The sequence below is a fragment of the Podarcis gaigeae genome (assembly GCF_964106915.1).
Source record: "Podarcis gaigeae genome assembly, chromosome: 1".
Classification (NCBI taxonomy): domain Eukaryota; kingdom Metazoa; phylum Chordata; class Lepidosauria; order Squamata; family Lacertidae; genus Podarcis; species Podarcis gaigeae.
The window spans coordinates 53,682,123-53,699,996 of record NC_139678.1 but is presented as its reverse complement, the minus strand read 5'-3'; positions in this window follow the sequence as shown (position 1 = coordinate 53,699,996).

Here is a 17,874-nt window from a genome sequence, read left to right as displayed (position 1 = left end):
AATGGCAGAGCCCCACTTCATCAAAGGAGGTAGAAGAAGAAGAGTTTGGATTTGATACCCCCGTTATCACTACCCGAAGGAGTCTCAAAGCGGCTAACATTCTCCTTTCCCTTCCTCCCCCACAACAAGCACTCTGTGAGGTGAGTGGGGCTGAGAGACTTCAAAGAAGTGTGACTAGCCCAAGGTCACCCAGCAGCTGCATGTGGAGGAGTGGGGAAGCGAAGCCGATTCACCAGATTATGAGTCTGCCGCTCTTAACCACTACACCACACTGGTGCTCTCTCTCTCTCTCGCTCTCTCTCTTGCGGGTAGTGGGTAGAGAGGCCTGTAGAGTAAGACACAAAATGATTCATCTGTCTTGTCTATCTTCAGAATATAGCCAGTGAAGTGCTATTTGGGCATTTTTCTTCTCCTGTATTCATTGAGGAAGAGCAGCAGTAGGGAAGTGCCAAAGTGCCACATCCCTTATTTTTCACATGAAGACAGTAACCATCTGTAGCAACAGAGCATTTCCACTAAAGCAGTGTGTACTAAGGTTCTCTTCCAATTAGAACACCAATTATGTCTTACATGTGCTCCATCACTGCAGATATGCATATTCCTCACACAAAGACTAGGGGTGGGGCTATTTGATCTGTTCCTGCTCCCTATTCCACACTGAATAGGGCTATAGTGGGTCTGTGGGACACGGGTGGCACTGTGGTCTAAACCACCAAGCCTCTTGGGCTTGCTGATCATAAGGTCATCAGTTTGAATCCCATTGCTTTGGCCAGCTCCTGCCAACCTAGCAGTTTGAAAGCATACTAGCATGAGTAGATAAATAGATAAGTACCGCTGCGACAGGAAGCTAAATGACATTTCCGTGTCCTGTTGTGCCAGAAGTGGTTTAGTCATGCTGGCCACATGATCTAGAAAAGCTGTCTGCAGACAAACGCCGGCTCCCTTGCCTTGATGAGCACCACAACCCCATAGTCTGGACAAACCCGTCCAGGGGTCCTTTACCTTCACTTTTACCTTAGTAGGTCTGTTTTGTCCAAGTCGAAAGAGAAAGTCCTGCTTCTCTGCCGTGTGCTGTAAACCTGAGCAGTCAGACCAGCATTCCAGTTTGGTTCATTTATTGTGATTTAAATGGATGCCCAAGGGAGAAGAATCCGTTTTCCATGATTTTCACTTATTTATGGTGGGGCAAAACATTTTGTTAGCTTACGCATTAATTTTAGGGGGGTGGGAATGTGTGTGAGGCAATGTATCATGTAAATGTATCTTCATTGACACCTCTAGAAGTGGGAGCAGTTCCCTCCCCTGCCCAAGTAGTTCACCTTCCCAAATTCATTCCATGCTGGATCCTTGTGAAAGGCATTCTGAACATACTTTTGCCTGCCCCGCCCCACCGGGGTTTGCTTCTTCTATTCCCGCTTTCCATATTTAATTCTGGTGTTTCCACTGCAACCCTTTTGAGGTGATTTCCCTATGATGTTTTCTTGCTCCTCACTTGGGAACAAGCTTGGACTTTATGTTACAGTAGAATTTATCATGTGTAGAAAAAAACTTTTGGATTCCTGTTGTTCTGATGTACTACAAAGAGCTTAAAGTGCCTATTGCAGTGTGCTTTAAACATTCTACTTACCACAAGCACCACCAGATTGCTTTCCATCAAGTGGTGCACCATGCACTAAATCCTCTGTGAGTTAATTAACATAAGCTGAAGTTAATTAACATAAACTAAATCACATTTGCAAACTTAGTGGCACCAAGCACAGATATTTCTCTCTATTTCTCTCAAGCTTCATAAAAGTTCTGAGGAAAAGGTAAGAGCAGTATTGATCTGAGAATTTCAGGAAGGAATTTCTTGGGTTCAAGCTATGCCTTTTTGCAATTTGATTCTCACAGCTATGAAAGGCTTTCGGGAATGTAAAGGTCTTCTGAAACAGAGGCAAACACATTTGTATATTAGAAAGAGAAGGGTGAACTGGAGGACTCTTCTCTTTCCTCGCAGCTCAATATACAACCCACTGAACAGCATGATCCTAACACACATACTGATCTATCTGTCTGCCATGGCAGATTAACATCCCTGCAACTCTAACTTAACCTCAGCTGCTTTATAACTGCAGCTCTGTATGTCCCATGATGCAGCAGTTTTAAGAATGAGGCATTGACATTCTTTGATGTAAGCCAATTTTGATCACTGAAAGTCCATGAAGTTAAAAGTGACTTAGAGCCAGGTATTCTGATTTCACAATATTGTGAACTGCACTAACCAGCTTCTAAGGTATCTAGTGGAGGAACTTCACTTTGAGGCAAAAGATAGAAAGTGAGAGAGGATGGCCTATTTTCCATTTTTGATCAGTCTGGCAGGAAACAAGGGTGACGATGCCTTTCTAACAAGCTCTGAAAACTGTTTTCACTTGCAGCCTGGAGTTTGTTCTCCAGACCTTCTTTTTAATTTTTTTTTAAACTGTCATAAACTTGGCTGCACAGAGGAATGAAAATAGCTGAAATTGACATCTGTCTGTTAGTGGTAATTAAATAAAAATGTGCAAAGTTCCGAGCTCTATCTGCTCCTGTTAAAATGTTCATGAGCAGTAAAACATCTGATTAAATGTTAAGCAGGGAAATGGGCCAGCTTCCTGATACAGAGAGGCTAATGAAGTGCAGTGTGCAATTATGTATGCAGTGTGACTACGCTACAAGGGAAACAATTGGGCCTAGCACCAACTGTACAGCCAGCCTGTACAGCAAACACTTAGCCAGTGCCGACTTGCATTCTCTTGCCAGCCAAAAGTGGATTCCTGGAACCAGCTCCAAGCTTACCTCCAGCCACAGAGAATCTCTGCCAGTCACAACAGAATGGGAACATGTGGCTTAGATTTAGGGCTGGAACGTGGAAGAACCATCATTCTTCATGAGAACAGTTCCTTTCATAATTCGAAGACATATGTAGCACTTCTGCTGCCTATAAGAGATATATATATGAGGAGAGAGAGTTCAGCAATTCAATGTTCTGCCTTTTTTCTCTCTCAGTGAACTTTTTACCTTCAATTTTTTCCCCAAACACAGTCCCCATTTTTCCTCCTTTATATACTGCAAAATAACGGGAATAACCATCTTACCTACCTGTAATAGTTTGTCAGGGGTGGGTTTTTTTGTTTGTTTTGTTTTTGAAGTATACTTTCTATGATAAAAAGGTTTAAGACAATAGCTAAGATACTTATACAAATTCACTCATGTGCCAAAAAACATAGAAATTTTGCCTTAACGCCTGTAAGACAGAAGCTGTAAACACATGACACAGTGTCACTGAGGCATCTAATGAGGCATCTAATCATAAGCCTGCATTTTTATTAAGGCTTGATCAGGGCCTGAATCTTAAAATGAGCTTAAAGATTTTCAAATGTTTCATGCCAGGCAGAAGACTAAAAAACCTTGGCAAGATGTTTTTCCTCCTAAGACAAGGGGGCCCCCTGATTTATAGCAGAAAACAATTCTCAAAGTCATAAAAAGGGAATTACAGGCTGAGAGCGAGGACACTGACCTTGCATGTTACAGAAGATAAAAAAAGCAGAGATAAACAAATTAAGGGTTGGTAAATAGTAAAATGAGCCATATCTTCTTCCTAAGGTTAAAAAGGCCAAGAGCAGTGAAAAAGGCAACTGGCTTGGCTGGAGAAGAAGAAGCTTCTTTCTATTTTTATTTTGAGGCTGGAAACTGTTCCTTCCTTTTCACCATGAGAAGGTTTAATTCTTTTAAAAGGCTACCTATGATAATGTATGAAATATATTAGCTTAAATGTAATTATTCAAAGGATTTAAGAAATGCTAGATTCTTATTTCATAGAGTCATATTGCAATAGGAGACCAGAGGGGCAAATGAGCCCAGCCTCCTGCCAGACAGGAGACGCCATCGAGCACTCCTGATATATAGTTGTCAGGCCTTTTTGTTTAGACACCTTCAAATGAAGGAGATCTTTCAATGTTGATGTGAACTAAAGATCCTTGAAGATAAAAATTTAAGATTAACCATCTGTTTTGGAAGGCAATAGGGCAAGGAGGGCAAGAGGTGAGCTGGTAATTAAGATTCCTTGTTGAGACACATGTAAGATATATTACTACTTATTTGTCATTTATAGATATAAGAATATATAGCTCTTTGTGTTCCATAAAAGGACAGAAGGAAATGGGTGTATCTTTTGTGATTGGTTCTAGCAAACAGCCAATAGGAATTTCAACCAGGCTGATTGGACAGAGGCAGCCAAAGGAGGAGCAAGGGGGCTGGATTAAGGAAATATAAGTGCTGGCCAGAATAGCAGGAGGCCAAGCCAGAGCTTGGTAACCATACCACTGTGCCTCTCATTTATTTGTCTGACAAATAAATTACTATTTTAATTTCTCTATTGCTGCGTTGAATATTTCATTCCAGCTAAGCGTTAACCACAAGCAGGGTGCTACATCACCTCTTGTGCTAGCTGACAATGTGAACTTTTTGCACCAACACTTTCTCTTCGCTTTTCAACTCCAATTCTCCTACAAATGAGTAGCAACTGGAAATGAGGAGTTTCAAATCCTGTAACTTAAAAAAAGAGAGTCTAGCAGGCCAAAGACTTTCAAGGAGCTTTTGATATTATCTAAACTAGAGCTGAGAAGAAACTTTTATCTACAGCTGTTTTTTCCAGGAAATGGTATGGGCAATAGGAAAGGGAAAAAAGACACACAGCACAGACCAACAGACCTGGGGAAGGATTACCATGACAGGTGGTGGTGGTGGTGGCGATGGTGGTTTGTTCTTATTCTGCTGCTTCTTGGTGTCCCAGTGGACCACCATATTCCTCCACAATGCTTTTGGCATGATGTAGCATTGTTTTTAAAGCAGAGACATCATCTTGCCAACAAAGGTCCATATACTTAAAGCCATGGTTTTCCCAGTAGTGATGTATGGAAGTGAGAGCTGGACCATAAAGAAGGCTGATCGCCGAAGAATTGATGCTTTTGAATTATGGTGCTGGAGGAGACTCTTGAGAGTCCCATGGACTGCAAGAAGATCAAACCTAGCCATTCTTAAGGAAATCAGCCCTGAGTGCTCACTGGAAGGACAGATCGTGAAGCTGAGACTCCAATACTTTGGCCACCTCATAAGAAGAGAAGACTCCCTCCAAAAGACCCTGATGTTGGGAAAGATGGAGGGCACAAGGAAAAGGGGACGACAGAGAACGAGATGGTTGGACAGTGTTCTCGAAGCTACCAGCATGAGTTTGACTAAACTGCGGGAGGCAGTGGAAGATAGGAGTGCCTGGCGTGCACTGGTCCATGGGGTCATGAAGAGTTGGACACGACTAAACGACTAAACAGCAACAACAACAAAAGCATTGTTTCACAGAAAAAGACCCTCAGTCACCAGTTGAGGAAGGTGTAATGAGGCAGTGCCACTCACTTGACCTTTAGTCGGTCATGGCGCTGCTACTTACTGGGAGGTAGGAGGAGGGAGGCAAGATGGTGGTGAGATCAGTGTGCTGCAAATACAAGTTACAAGAAAGGAGATTCTGACTAAACTTCAGGAACAACTTTCTGACAACAAGAACTGTTCAACAGTGGAACAGAGACTCCCACGAGAGGTGGTGGACTCTCCTTCCTTGGAGGTTTGTAAGCAGAGTTGGGTGGTCATCTGCCATTGATGTTTTAGTTGAGATATCTGCATTGTGGGGGGTTAGATTTGATGACCCTTATGGCCCCTTGCAAATCTACAGTTCTATAATTCTACCTATTGTGAGAAAGGATGAGCAAATGGTTCTTTTTTCATTTGTAGTGGCTGAATTTCATTTCCACAATATTGTTACCTAACTTTGGATGACAGGATGGACTTAAAATCAAACTAAATGAAGAAATTGTACTAATTAGCATCATATTCCCAATCTCCTTTCTTTTTCATAGAGTGGGAACTCTTCCTCTGTAATGGGCCACGATCTCAGACTCCTTTTTCATTTTTGCTATTTGGCAGGTCACCCGCACAAGTGACCTTAAAGCATTGTTCCTGGCCCTTTGCCCTGTCATTGCACTCCATGAGTAATGAATGAGCCCATTACTGCATTACAGTACGAAAGACATGTCAAATCCTTGCGTACGCTACCCTCCTTCCTTGTTCCAATTACTCAAAATTTGATGGCACTTTTTCCTGTACAAATTTCTAGGCAGCCAGCGCTACATATGTAGGAGAAGGAAAGAAGCCGAGACATTCTGCATAGGGCTTCAGATGCTGTCACTGCAGAATGAAACACAATGGTGACTAATGCTCTGAACTTGCTTGAAACCAACTATCTTAAAACAAAAATGACAACAGAGGGAAAGATAGAAAACCCTTCTGCTTTCAAGCTTCGAAGGAACTTTTGAAGAAAAACATGGCCCTTCTGTGCATCTTTGCCTTGCTGTTTCATGATGAGACAGAACTTTGTAGTGAAAGGAAATGATACTTGTTATCACATATTTCAACCCCAAAATTCTCAGAACACTTTCTACTGGGTCTCAAGAGGAGGGGTAATCTCTCTGGGATGGCACACGCCAACCCTTTTAATGGCAGACAATATAACTCCACTACAATTTAAAGTGAAACAGCAGTGAAGAATACTGGTTCTTAATGAAATCTCTAGAATAATTTTGCTCTGCAAAATTCTCTTTTTGTTTGTTCACAAATCTGAGCACTGGCTTTAGAAGGATATGGGGGAAAGTGAGAGAAAGATCTTCAAGAAAGAGAGAGAGAGAGAGACTCTCTAGTCCAGCCCACTCTTTTGTGTGTTGGCTGTTGTCATTCTAAGTTAGAGAATCATTTTAAAAAAATGTAATTTCTATTCCTGAAGCCTGCAGTGATTTAGTGCATCCTACCACTGAAGGGCTCTACCAGTCATTCTAATGCACTTTTGCTGCATCACCTTTTATGTCCCGTGAGCATATGGGGGAGCACTGTTAGTGCCCCCCACATACCAGAAGCATGACTTTTGTCAACAGGGAGAAGTGCCTTCAGCATAATGGACCCAACTCTGTCTAACTCTTAGTTGTTTTAAATTTAAATTAAAAAATAAATAAATTTTGTATAACTCTTTTGTTTAACTCTTACTATAACCCACTTTCAAACATGTACAGTGGTACCATGGGTTACAGATGCTTCAGGTTAAAGATTCCACTAACCCAGAAATAGTACCTTGGGTTAAGAACTTTGCTTCAGGATGAGAACAGAAATCGCGTAGCAGTGGCACGGCAGTAGCGGGAGGCCCCATTAGCTAAAGCTTAAGAAAGTTTCAGGTTAAGAACAGATCTCCAGAATGAATTAAGTTCTTAACCCGAGGTACCACTGTATTGGAAATGGGGTATATATTTTTAAAAATAATAAATTTGTGTTGACTAGGATCTTGGTCACCACTGATCTCCAGTCTGCAGTGCCAGAAGATTGCCATTTTCTATTGTCCAGTCAAATGGTGAGGCTAAAGTTGGAGGTGCCATATGGTGACACTGTCATTTGCCTTGGTCTCTTCTCTCATCAGGTTTAGAACACTGAACTAAAGATATGCCATGGTACCAAGTGTCTTCGTGAACATCTAAGTCTAACCCAGCTGCCTAGTCCCAGATTGATTATAAACAAGAGCCCAAAGCAATGGAAGAGCCACTCTTGTGTAGTTTACCATCTGCTATCATTTAGCAGGCAGAAAAGCCAGAAGTTTTTGCCTCACTTGTGGCTGCCATCTTGGCCCTCTGCTTTGGTTGGACAATGGGATAGAGAGATCTTGGGTTGTGAAAACCCAGTGCAAATGCTCATTGATTATCTGTTCAACTGCCAATGTTGTCATTTGGATGACTTTATTTTTGTTGGCAGTGTCACACTGCACCTGTTCTCTGTTGCTATTGGATGGAGCCCACTGCCTGGTACTCCTAGGCACTGAGCATCTGCAGCCACCACCTTACTGCAGCTGGGGCTCCAAATGGCACCTCATTTGCTTATAGTAGTTCACTGTCTAAACAGATGAGCACATCAAAAGTTTGGAAAACAGCCCCTGGCTTCCCTCTTTGTTTCCCTGGACAGATTGTGGTTCAAATATCTGCCAACTGGGGCTCTGAAATTTAAACTACTGGATTTGTTATTAGATACTATGAGCATGATAGCTGAGTATATGAAATAAATATTTAGTGTCAAATTTCCAAGGACAGAGATCCAGCCCTCTTAATGAATACAAACCACCAGGATGTGAGGATATACCATTGTGCCACTGAAGATATCACTTCACTTGCCTGACTGTAGCATTTTTTGTCATTTAAATTAAGGCCATTTTAAACTCCACAAAGACATCCAGCACAATTTGTGATCCACCAAGCCAAATTCAACACAACATGCTAATGACATTGGGTAGCTCACCAGGACCTTGATAACACATCTATATGCTTCTCCTTCTAATCTTCTCTGTTAGTAAGATCTCTTGATATTATCAACATAGAACAGTGGTGGGGAACTTCAGGGCCAAGGATTAAATATGGCCCTTCAGACCACTCTCTTTGGCCCTTGCAACTCTTCCCAGGCCACACCCCTCACTGGCTCTGCTTCACAGCCTTAGTGTTTTTGCCTGGGTGGAATGTGTCCTTGAACCCTGATAATGTCTCTTGCTTATGGGATAATCAGCCTCATAAAACCAGCATGCTTAACTCTATTTAATGCATGATAGGGGTTAAGATCATAAGAGTAAGCTGTTCTGCCAGGCTTAGCTAGTTTCGTTCCCTTTACCTTGGGAGGAAGAGTTACCAAACTCTTTGTTCTACCATGTGATCCCTACCAGAAAGGAGGTCTAAGCTGGATGCTCCAAGCTTAGGCCGCATGACTTAAGCAAGCCATCTTTGTTTCTATACAAATAATTTAGACATTTACCATTTGCGGACCAAAGTTATACTGCCTGTCATTTCTGAATTCTGTATGGGAAAGCGCATTTGACCTTTGAAGAGTTTGGAAGTAAATCATTTTTAACTTACCAAACATATGGACTTTTCCTATGCCAAGGGTAGTGGGAAACTTTGAAAGCAACGTAGACCTTTGAAATATCCCTTTTAACATCCTGTATTTCCACACTTTACTTTACTGCAGATTTTATTATTTTAATTTTCTGCTGAGGCTCTCTGACCATAAAGCACTTGCCCCAAATCTGGATCTTAGTCATCCAGAAAATTCTCCTTTTTATTTCCCAATATCTATTTTTCCTCAAACCAAATTAACCAGCATTGCTTCTCTGGATGGAGGATAGAGAGGAGTGTGTGAGTTTGCGCTGAAAACAGCCAATGGTACCAAGAGGAAATATGATGCTCCACCAACTTTTGCCTCTAGCCCCAATCACCACTGCTATGTGGTACCCAGAAGGTTGCCCATTCCTGATATGGCAAGTTGAAATGAGCCGATGAACTGACATATTTATTTTGGTTAACAAGAAATGAAACTCTAGCTCTTTGGCTTTGCTACAAAGAGAAGAACTTAAAAATGGACCAAATGGGACTAGGAGAAGTACTGGGCATGAGGCAGCATGAGATGATCCCATTAACAGCCCCTTTCTGGATAGATTTTATTAGAAGAATTATCTTGACTTCAATATGTATTTAGCTTTTGTAGAGGAATATTAGCCTCTCTCGGTCTCTGAATAAATGAGAAGTGTCCCCCAAGGGGCAAAAGAGTGGTTACAGAATTAATTCTCAGGAGCTAGAAATGCAAATCAGCTCTTTGTTCAGATGCCTGGATCAATGCTCTGCTGGATATTGCCAAATGTAGAAGTTTCTTTTCATAAGCATCCAGGGGAGGGGGAGAGAGAGAAGGCACTAGGATTTTGTGTGGGGTTTGATAGAGAATTAGTCACTTGTGTAGGTCTCCTGCCCTCCTGCTGCATTATGCTTCTAGCTACTGGTGAAGTTGAGGAAGAAAGAGAGTATGCTTTAAGATTCATACATTAGGGGCTCTCCCATGATCATGGAGTGTGTAATGTCTGGCTGGTGGCATTTTATTCAAATACCCCTGTTTGCAGTTTTACATATCCGTTTATCTCCATCTTTGGAAATTTGAAACAAATTTTTGCTTTACTAAGATACTGTTGAGCATTTTTGTAGATTGTACAGTGGTACCTCGGGTTAAGAACTTAATTCGTTCCGGAGGTCCGCTCTTAACCTGAAAGTGTTCTTAACCTGAAGCACCACTTTAGCTAATGGGGCCTCCTGCTGCCACTGCGTTGCCAGAGCACGATTTCTGTTCTCATCCTGAAGCAAAGCTCTTAACCCGAGGTACTATTTCTGGGTTAGCGGAGTCTGTAACCTGAAGCGTACATAACCTGAAGCGTATGTAACCCAAGGTACCACTGTATTCATAATTGATTGTTGGATTTGTACTTTGTAAGGCACTTTGGGTGTAACTTGTTACAGAAAAGTGGAGTATTAATAAATAAATAAATTATATCTGTTGTGTGAATATCTTGATACCACCAAGGTTGCAGGGCAGCTGCATATTACTGCATTGCAGGGGGCTGGACTAGATAATCCTCGGGGTTCTTTCTAATGCTACAATTCTATTATTCTAATGCATGTAGAGTGTTCTAACCCTGGAGGAAATGTGTTATAATTATTAACCATCTTAGCTAATGAAGGGTTTGGTGGGCAACCCCAAGCCTATCTAGTTGACTAGGCCTAGGCATACAGAGCACTAAACAAGCGGGATGCCTTGTACTGATGAAAATATGTCGTTGATGGTTCTAGATTGTATATTTTCAAATTATATGGAACAAGAAGGCTGTGCTATGAAAATGGAATCTCCCTCCCCTATCAGTACCTAGTGCTACCGTTAAAACACCAGGACTGGATTCAAGGTGTGTAAAATGTAGCTTCTCTTCATGAATTCCAGTTGTTATTCTTACTGGATATTTTTACTTTAAAAAAACCAAAAAAAAACCACAATTCAAACCACAATATAACATGATTTTGCCGTGTCCGATTGGACATCCAATGCACATCTCAGAGAAAGGAACTATAAAAGTGCCAGCAATTACTATACATTACTCAGTGCTTTGACAAAAGAGTCTCTATTTCCTGACAATTCCATAATAAACATGCACATACGCACATAAATACAGGGCAGTGGTTCAAAGGAAATTGAAATGAACTTCATCAAAAGTAAATAGAAATGGATTCTGTAAAACATCATTTACGGTGAGAAAGGTTTCAATTCTTCTTCTTTCAGATGGATAAAATTCAATTATTATTTGCCAAATGGCTAAGTGTTTGAGGGGAAATTGCTTAGAGATGCTGTTTCAGTTTAAACATCTGTATTAATTCTCATCAAGTTTGCATATGCTTTGCTAGTCACAACTACAGTTTTCACCAGATAGGATGCACATCAAGAATTGTGAACATTTCCCACTTCCATGACAATGTGTACATAATTTCCTCTCTGATTCTGGGTATGATCCGTGAATGCACAGATTGCTCACAGAGCTGTGTAGGAAGGGACACCCGTAAGCGAAACAGAGGCCTTTAATTCCTTCTGTTCCTCCCTGACAATTCTTGGCAGGATGCCCATAGTGCTGGCTCACTGCAATGCCCCAAGCTGTTTTGGGCTTTTAAAGGTTAATACCAGCACTTTGAATTGAGCTCAGAAATGGACTAGGAACCAGTGCAGATGGCAAAGCACTGGCACAATGTCATCATAATGGCCAGTCCCAGTAAATAGCTTTGCTGCCCTATTTTGGACTAATTGAAGTTTCCAGACCATTTGCAAAGCCAACCCAAGATAGAATTGTATTGCCGGAATTTAAATGGGTGGTTACCAAAGTGTAGATAACTGCAGCAAGACTGTCTCTGCCCAGATAAAGCTGCAGTTGGGATATCAGCAAAAGCCACTGAGGCCATCTGTATCTCAAGGCACAGTGCTAGATCCAGCCCCGAAACCATGAAGCTGATCCAGAAAAGGTTGAATACTGAGATGTATGCCTTTGACTGCATCTCTGTTTATTGACCCTCCAATCCATTACCAAGTCAAGCACCATATCAGAACACCCCTTGCCTCCCCGGGACTTCATTAAAAGGAGAGGTAGGGCTGGGTGTCAGCCGCATATTGATTCACACTCCTCAGTCCATAACTCTGGGTGTCCTCACCTAGCAGTTTCAAGTTTATGTTGAGCAGCATTGGGGATAAAACCTCACAACTTAACTGCAAGAGGCAGAGCAATAATCCCCATGACCATCTTCTGGAATTAACCATCAAAACAGGAGTAGATCCACTGGGTACAACCCTCAACTCTGATAGCCTGTCCAGAAGACTACAGAGGTTGACAGGATCAAAACTTGCTGAAAAAGTTAATGTGACCACACGCCTGTTTGTCTGTCTCTTGGCAAAAGTTGTCCCACAGGTCAACTAAGAGTTTCCATTCCAAAACCAGACCCAAAATCCAATTGCAATGAATCTTGGAAAGCAGACTTGCAACCACCAGAAAAGAGATGCTAGCAATTAGCCTTTATTTGTTTATATCTTCCAAGTCCAAGTTAGGTTTCTTCAGGAGCAGGACAGTTACTGCCTCTGTTAAAGTGGTTGATACCACAGCCTTGTGCAACCTCCTGGACTCAGCTGGAACATTCACACCTTTAGAACTTTGCACACAGGCATTATAACGTGGAAGTTGGGTTGTTGGCACTTGTCTTGAGAGACAATGAAATGTGCCTCCAGGGGTGAAGTCAAACTGCTGCATTAGCAGCACTGAAGTGACCTCCACAGGGTGCAAGCTAGGCAGCATGTATGGAGGTCCTGTACTGCCCAGATGACAAGACACCCCCCCCCCATTCAGCTTCACTGATGTGGTGGTCCAAAAGCAGAGCAATACATTTGGCACCAGTTTGGCTGCAGGATTTGCCGGAAGAAAGTGTAGAAGGTGCCATGCAACGTTAGGGACTCCACTCCAGATTTGTGTAGGGTTGACTCCTTAGCCTTTTCTCCTGAAGATATCCCCCAAGGCAGCAGAGGTTTAGGATCAGAGTTTTCCTTCTCCTAGACAGGCTACCTTTCCAGGTTGGTGTGACTCACTTGCTCCTTACTTCCCTCTACAGTATAGGCAGAAACCGCCTTCTTGACTGTTGGACCCACTCTTCGTCTCATCCATTGAATCCACCGGAACCTGACTTCATATGCAGGGGAAGCCCCTAAATCACTAAACCCTCCCCTGGTTTAGCTGGCCTGTTGAAGCTGTTCTTGGGGTGTGGCTGCTGTTGCCTGCTGAGCAGGTGAGAGCTGAGTGGGGGACCAAAAGTGGGCAAATTATCACAGAAGGAGCATGAGAGGTGTCCCCCACCAGAGGTACTACCCCTCCAATACTTTCAAATAAATGAGCTCCCACATGTACTGTATGTGGCTACATTTTGGGGTGGCAGGAAACAGATGTACGGCAGAATTCTAATAAATTCAAAAGTTGGTTGTTCCTATTGGGTAATCAGCAAGAATAAAAACCTCACTTCAAATGTACTGTATTTAACTAATTAATCTCTTTAAGCCAGGGATGAAACATGGACACAGGAGGACTAAATAATAATAAAAATAAATTATTATTATTATTATTACTACTACTACTGCTACCACCATTACAAAATTCCAGCTGTTTTCTACTCAGTCTTCACCAATACTTTATCAAGCCCTGACCAAGCCTTCACCTATGTCTTGAAGGTACAAAATGCCTCAGTTAGCAGAACCATATGCTGCAAAGTTTTATAAGTTGTACCATCTCAGATTCAGAGCAATGGAGACAGGTTTTTCCTACTGTCTGGGGATAGGCAATTTGTGGTAATATCACAAATTTTATGATCTGTTTTTTAGTATACCTTATTAGGGGTCACCCCACATTTTCTTTAAAAAAATTGCTTTGCACACGTAACTACCATAGAGTTATCAAAATTTTCAAAAGATGGGGGTTTGTGGCTTGGCTTTTAAAAAATAAGGGGTCCTCGGTAATTAGCTATTTGGAAAGCACTGGTCTACATCGCATTACCTAATCCAGGAGTAGCTAACATGATCCCTCCAAATGCTATGAAATATAACTTCCATCATCCCTGGCTATTGATAATACTGGCTGAAACTGATGGGAGTTGAAGGGCCCTACATTGTCTAGCTCTGCTCTAATCATTTGTCCTTAAAAGTTTGGATATATTGCCTGCAATCAGCTTCCCTTGTCACAATCATCAAAATAATTATATTTTTACAAATCCACTAGGATATACTCATGCAAGTTTATAATGATGGCACGATTGCCTCTTTGGAGATACAGGCTCACAGATCTGAAACTTATGTGCCATTTACATTTGGATATTGTCATTAATGAACACATTATAGCCTACACTCTGTCATGTTTTATTGCTTACACATTGCTTCTTGTAAAATTAATCATGATTTACTCATTTGTTACAGATTCAAACTGGCAAAGGCAAAAATGTGGCTGCATGAACTTTAATGAGGAGGTAACATGAGGGGAAGTTGTACTTCTATACTTGAAAGCCATTTACAAAAGAGGAACATACACTATCAGTCCACCTTTTGTAGAGAAATTGAAGTAAAATTTCTGTTATATGATGTGCCTTGAACTGGGGGAGGAAGAGTGAACAATAGAAGCTTGTTGACTTCATTTCAGTCCTTCCTGGAATTATTCATGAGTGCTTCTTAATACCATATGTAGCCAATGTATTCTGAATTTCTGATGCACTTAACCTCCTAAGTAAGTGACTAGATGAACAACATGAATCTGCATCCAATCTGGTGGATTTTTTTGGTCTTCTTATCTATCATATGTACTCCAAGGACAAATTTGATATCATTTGTAAGTTATTTGAATCCTTTGTGTTTAGGGGAAGGTGGTATTAGATTGAGATCCTAACAGCCATTCAAAATTATATTGGTTATCTCATGAAAACCAATTAACATCTAGCATTCAGCTCAAATATTTGTCTGTACAGCCTGATTTATAATTTGTCACTGCAGGTAGTTGGAATGGATCCTACTTGAGAATTATATACTACAGGACAGACGGTGGAGATAACCCATATAAGAAAGTCTTATTTCTTTAGATAGCATCTTGAGAAACTTTTTTTGAAAACAGCTGGATCAAACTGGTTTAGGTTACTCTAGTTAAGGGAAAACAAAGATTTGATCTGGTGGTTGACTCAGGTTTCCTTGTGTTGTGCTAAACTGCAGCAACTGTGAAAAAGGCAAATTTTATGCTTGGAATCATTAGGGAAGGAATTGAAAATGAAACTTGATATCATCATGCAGTTATATAGATTGATGGTGCAACCTCACTTGCAATACTGTGTACAGTTCTGGTCACCTCACCTGAAAAAGTATATTGTAGAGATGGAAAAGGTTCAGAAAAGGTCGACCAAAATGTTCAGGCAGATGAAGCAACTCCCCTCTGAGGAAAGGTTACAGCATTTGCGGCTTTTTAGTTTAGAGAAAAGGTGAATGAGAGGTCACAGAATATAAGTGTTTCAAATTATGATGGTGTGGAGAAAGAAAAGTTTTTCTCCCTCTCTCATAATACTAGAATTTGGGGGCATCCAATGAAGCTGAATTTTGGAAGATTCAGGACTGACTTCACACAGCACACAGTCCAACTTTGGAATTTGCTCACACAATATGTGGTGGTTTCTGAATACCAGCTGCTGGAAACTGCCAGAGGGTAGAGTGCTGTTGCACCCAGGTCCTGCTTGCAAGCTTCCCACAGGCATCTGGTTGGCCACTATGAGAACAGAGTGCTGAACCAATAGCACTGGCCCAATCCAACAGGCTCTTCTTATGTCCTTATGAAAGCCAGACCATGTCTTTATTTTCTGGAACCAGGCAGAATTTGAAACAAAAAGTCGAAGCCACATTGGAATTGTCTGCCTTCTGAATAGAAGCCATGATGGCAGCCTATATCTGTCACGGCCTTTTCCTTACAGTTTAGACTAAGAATGCTTTGCCTCAGCTCTATGTTGGCTGTCAGGCAAAGATTTCTGATAAACTGTTGCCAAGCCAACACTGGCAACTACCTCCATCAGCTGCTAAAGCAACTGAATGGGATCAGATTGTTCTGCAATTATGCATTAGGTACTATCATATCTGACTGATGAACTGGGTAGGAATTACCAATGAAGAGTGTGCAAATATACTAATCTGAATTATACTGCAAAGAAAAACACAGAATGGCCTTCAAATAAATCTTTAACAACTAAATGTATAGCATGTCATTACTGAAATGCCATTACTGAGCAGAAACAGAAATTTTGCAAGTTTACTTTGGATATTACATATAAGAAAGGAACATGACCTATTCAGGGTAGTGTTGTCAATGTAGCATGGGAGGTTATTGGCTTGCAAACAATCCTAACCCCATGACCTGCTCAGGCTGGTTAGGATTGTGCAGAACTGCTCCTCCAGCAGCCGAAAAAAGCTCAGCATTCAAGACAGAGAGGGGGAAAGTTACCACTATCCTCACAAAAGCACCACTGGCATAGATCTACCACTGATAGTGTTTCCATTGGCATTCTAGAGGCATAAGAGCATAGCACAGAGAAGCTCACTCATAGAACTACTAGATCCAAGCATCTTCATTTGATGGGGAGGCTCACAGCTCCTACCACTACCACCCATGCCAACCTAGAGCTGGTTTAACCAATACCCCTCGCAATTGGGAAGGATAGATTGAGTCAAGGACAACTGCATTGGGATGTGAAGGGTGTTAGTTAGCAAGGTTAAGAGAAAACTGGTGATTGACATCACCCAGATAAAAGTGAGAAGACTCAGCAGGTCACCTAAGTTTGTGGAAATACGTATATATGAACCAGGGCTGGGGGGGGGGGGGCTTCTTAAGCTGCTCTGCTGAGGAAGACCCTCAGTCAGCAGTGCTGGCTCAAGCAAAGATGAAGCTGGAGTCTCCGCCTAGAGAAGGCAGCTGGGCAGCACTGAGTCCCCACCAATGGCACACTAACTTGCTCCACAGGATGAGACCATGCTGGTGGTTTTCCTACTAACACCTTAGTGGGTGTGAAACAGTAGGTTTTCCTCATCCTCTTTCCTACCCCAACTCCTTTAGTGAGATCACCAGAGTGAACAGAGACCTGGTGGAGTCCCGCTTATGTAGGTGCAGGTTGAGCTTGGCAAGAACTTCTCTTTCCCCCAGGCTACTTTGGCTCCTTTGTTCTCCTCTCTCAGTGACTCACATACACACCCGCCCAAGTTTTCCCCTCCCTCCCTGACCACATTGTGCGTGCATGCAGGGAGAATGTTCAATTAGAGCTGGCTGCGCTCATGCACATTGTTAGCAAGAGTGTGATGACATTCTTACATTTTTATTATATAGTAAGATAGAAACACACGCCTATAGTGCAGAGGGGACCTAAGTGGGCAAAAAAGCCCCAAAAGGGCCTGCTAAGGATTAAGCTTGTTCAGTGGGCATGGAATATTGAAGGAGACAGAAAAGGGGAAATTATATGGAGTATCCTGGAAGAAGGTATGGCTTTGCTAGCTTGAACACTGGTGCACTCCACATTGTAACATTTTGTTGAAGGTCCCATTTGTTGTTGCTATTAGTAACAGAAGAGCCAAGGGTTGTCCAAATGCTGGGTAAATATGGGCTGTGTAGGTGGCTGAAATGATACATAGTGATCTCAGTTTCATTATGCAATATTTACCAGCTAAAACATAACACAGGCATTGCCATTTCAAAGCAGATTATTAGGGACAGTAGAACATTTGTTGTTCTTTAGTCGTTTAGTCGTGTCCGACTCTTCGTGACCCCATGGACCAGAGAACGCCAGGCACCTCTGTCCTCCACTGCCTCCCGCAGTTTGCTCAAACTCAAACTCAGTA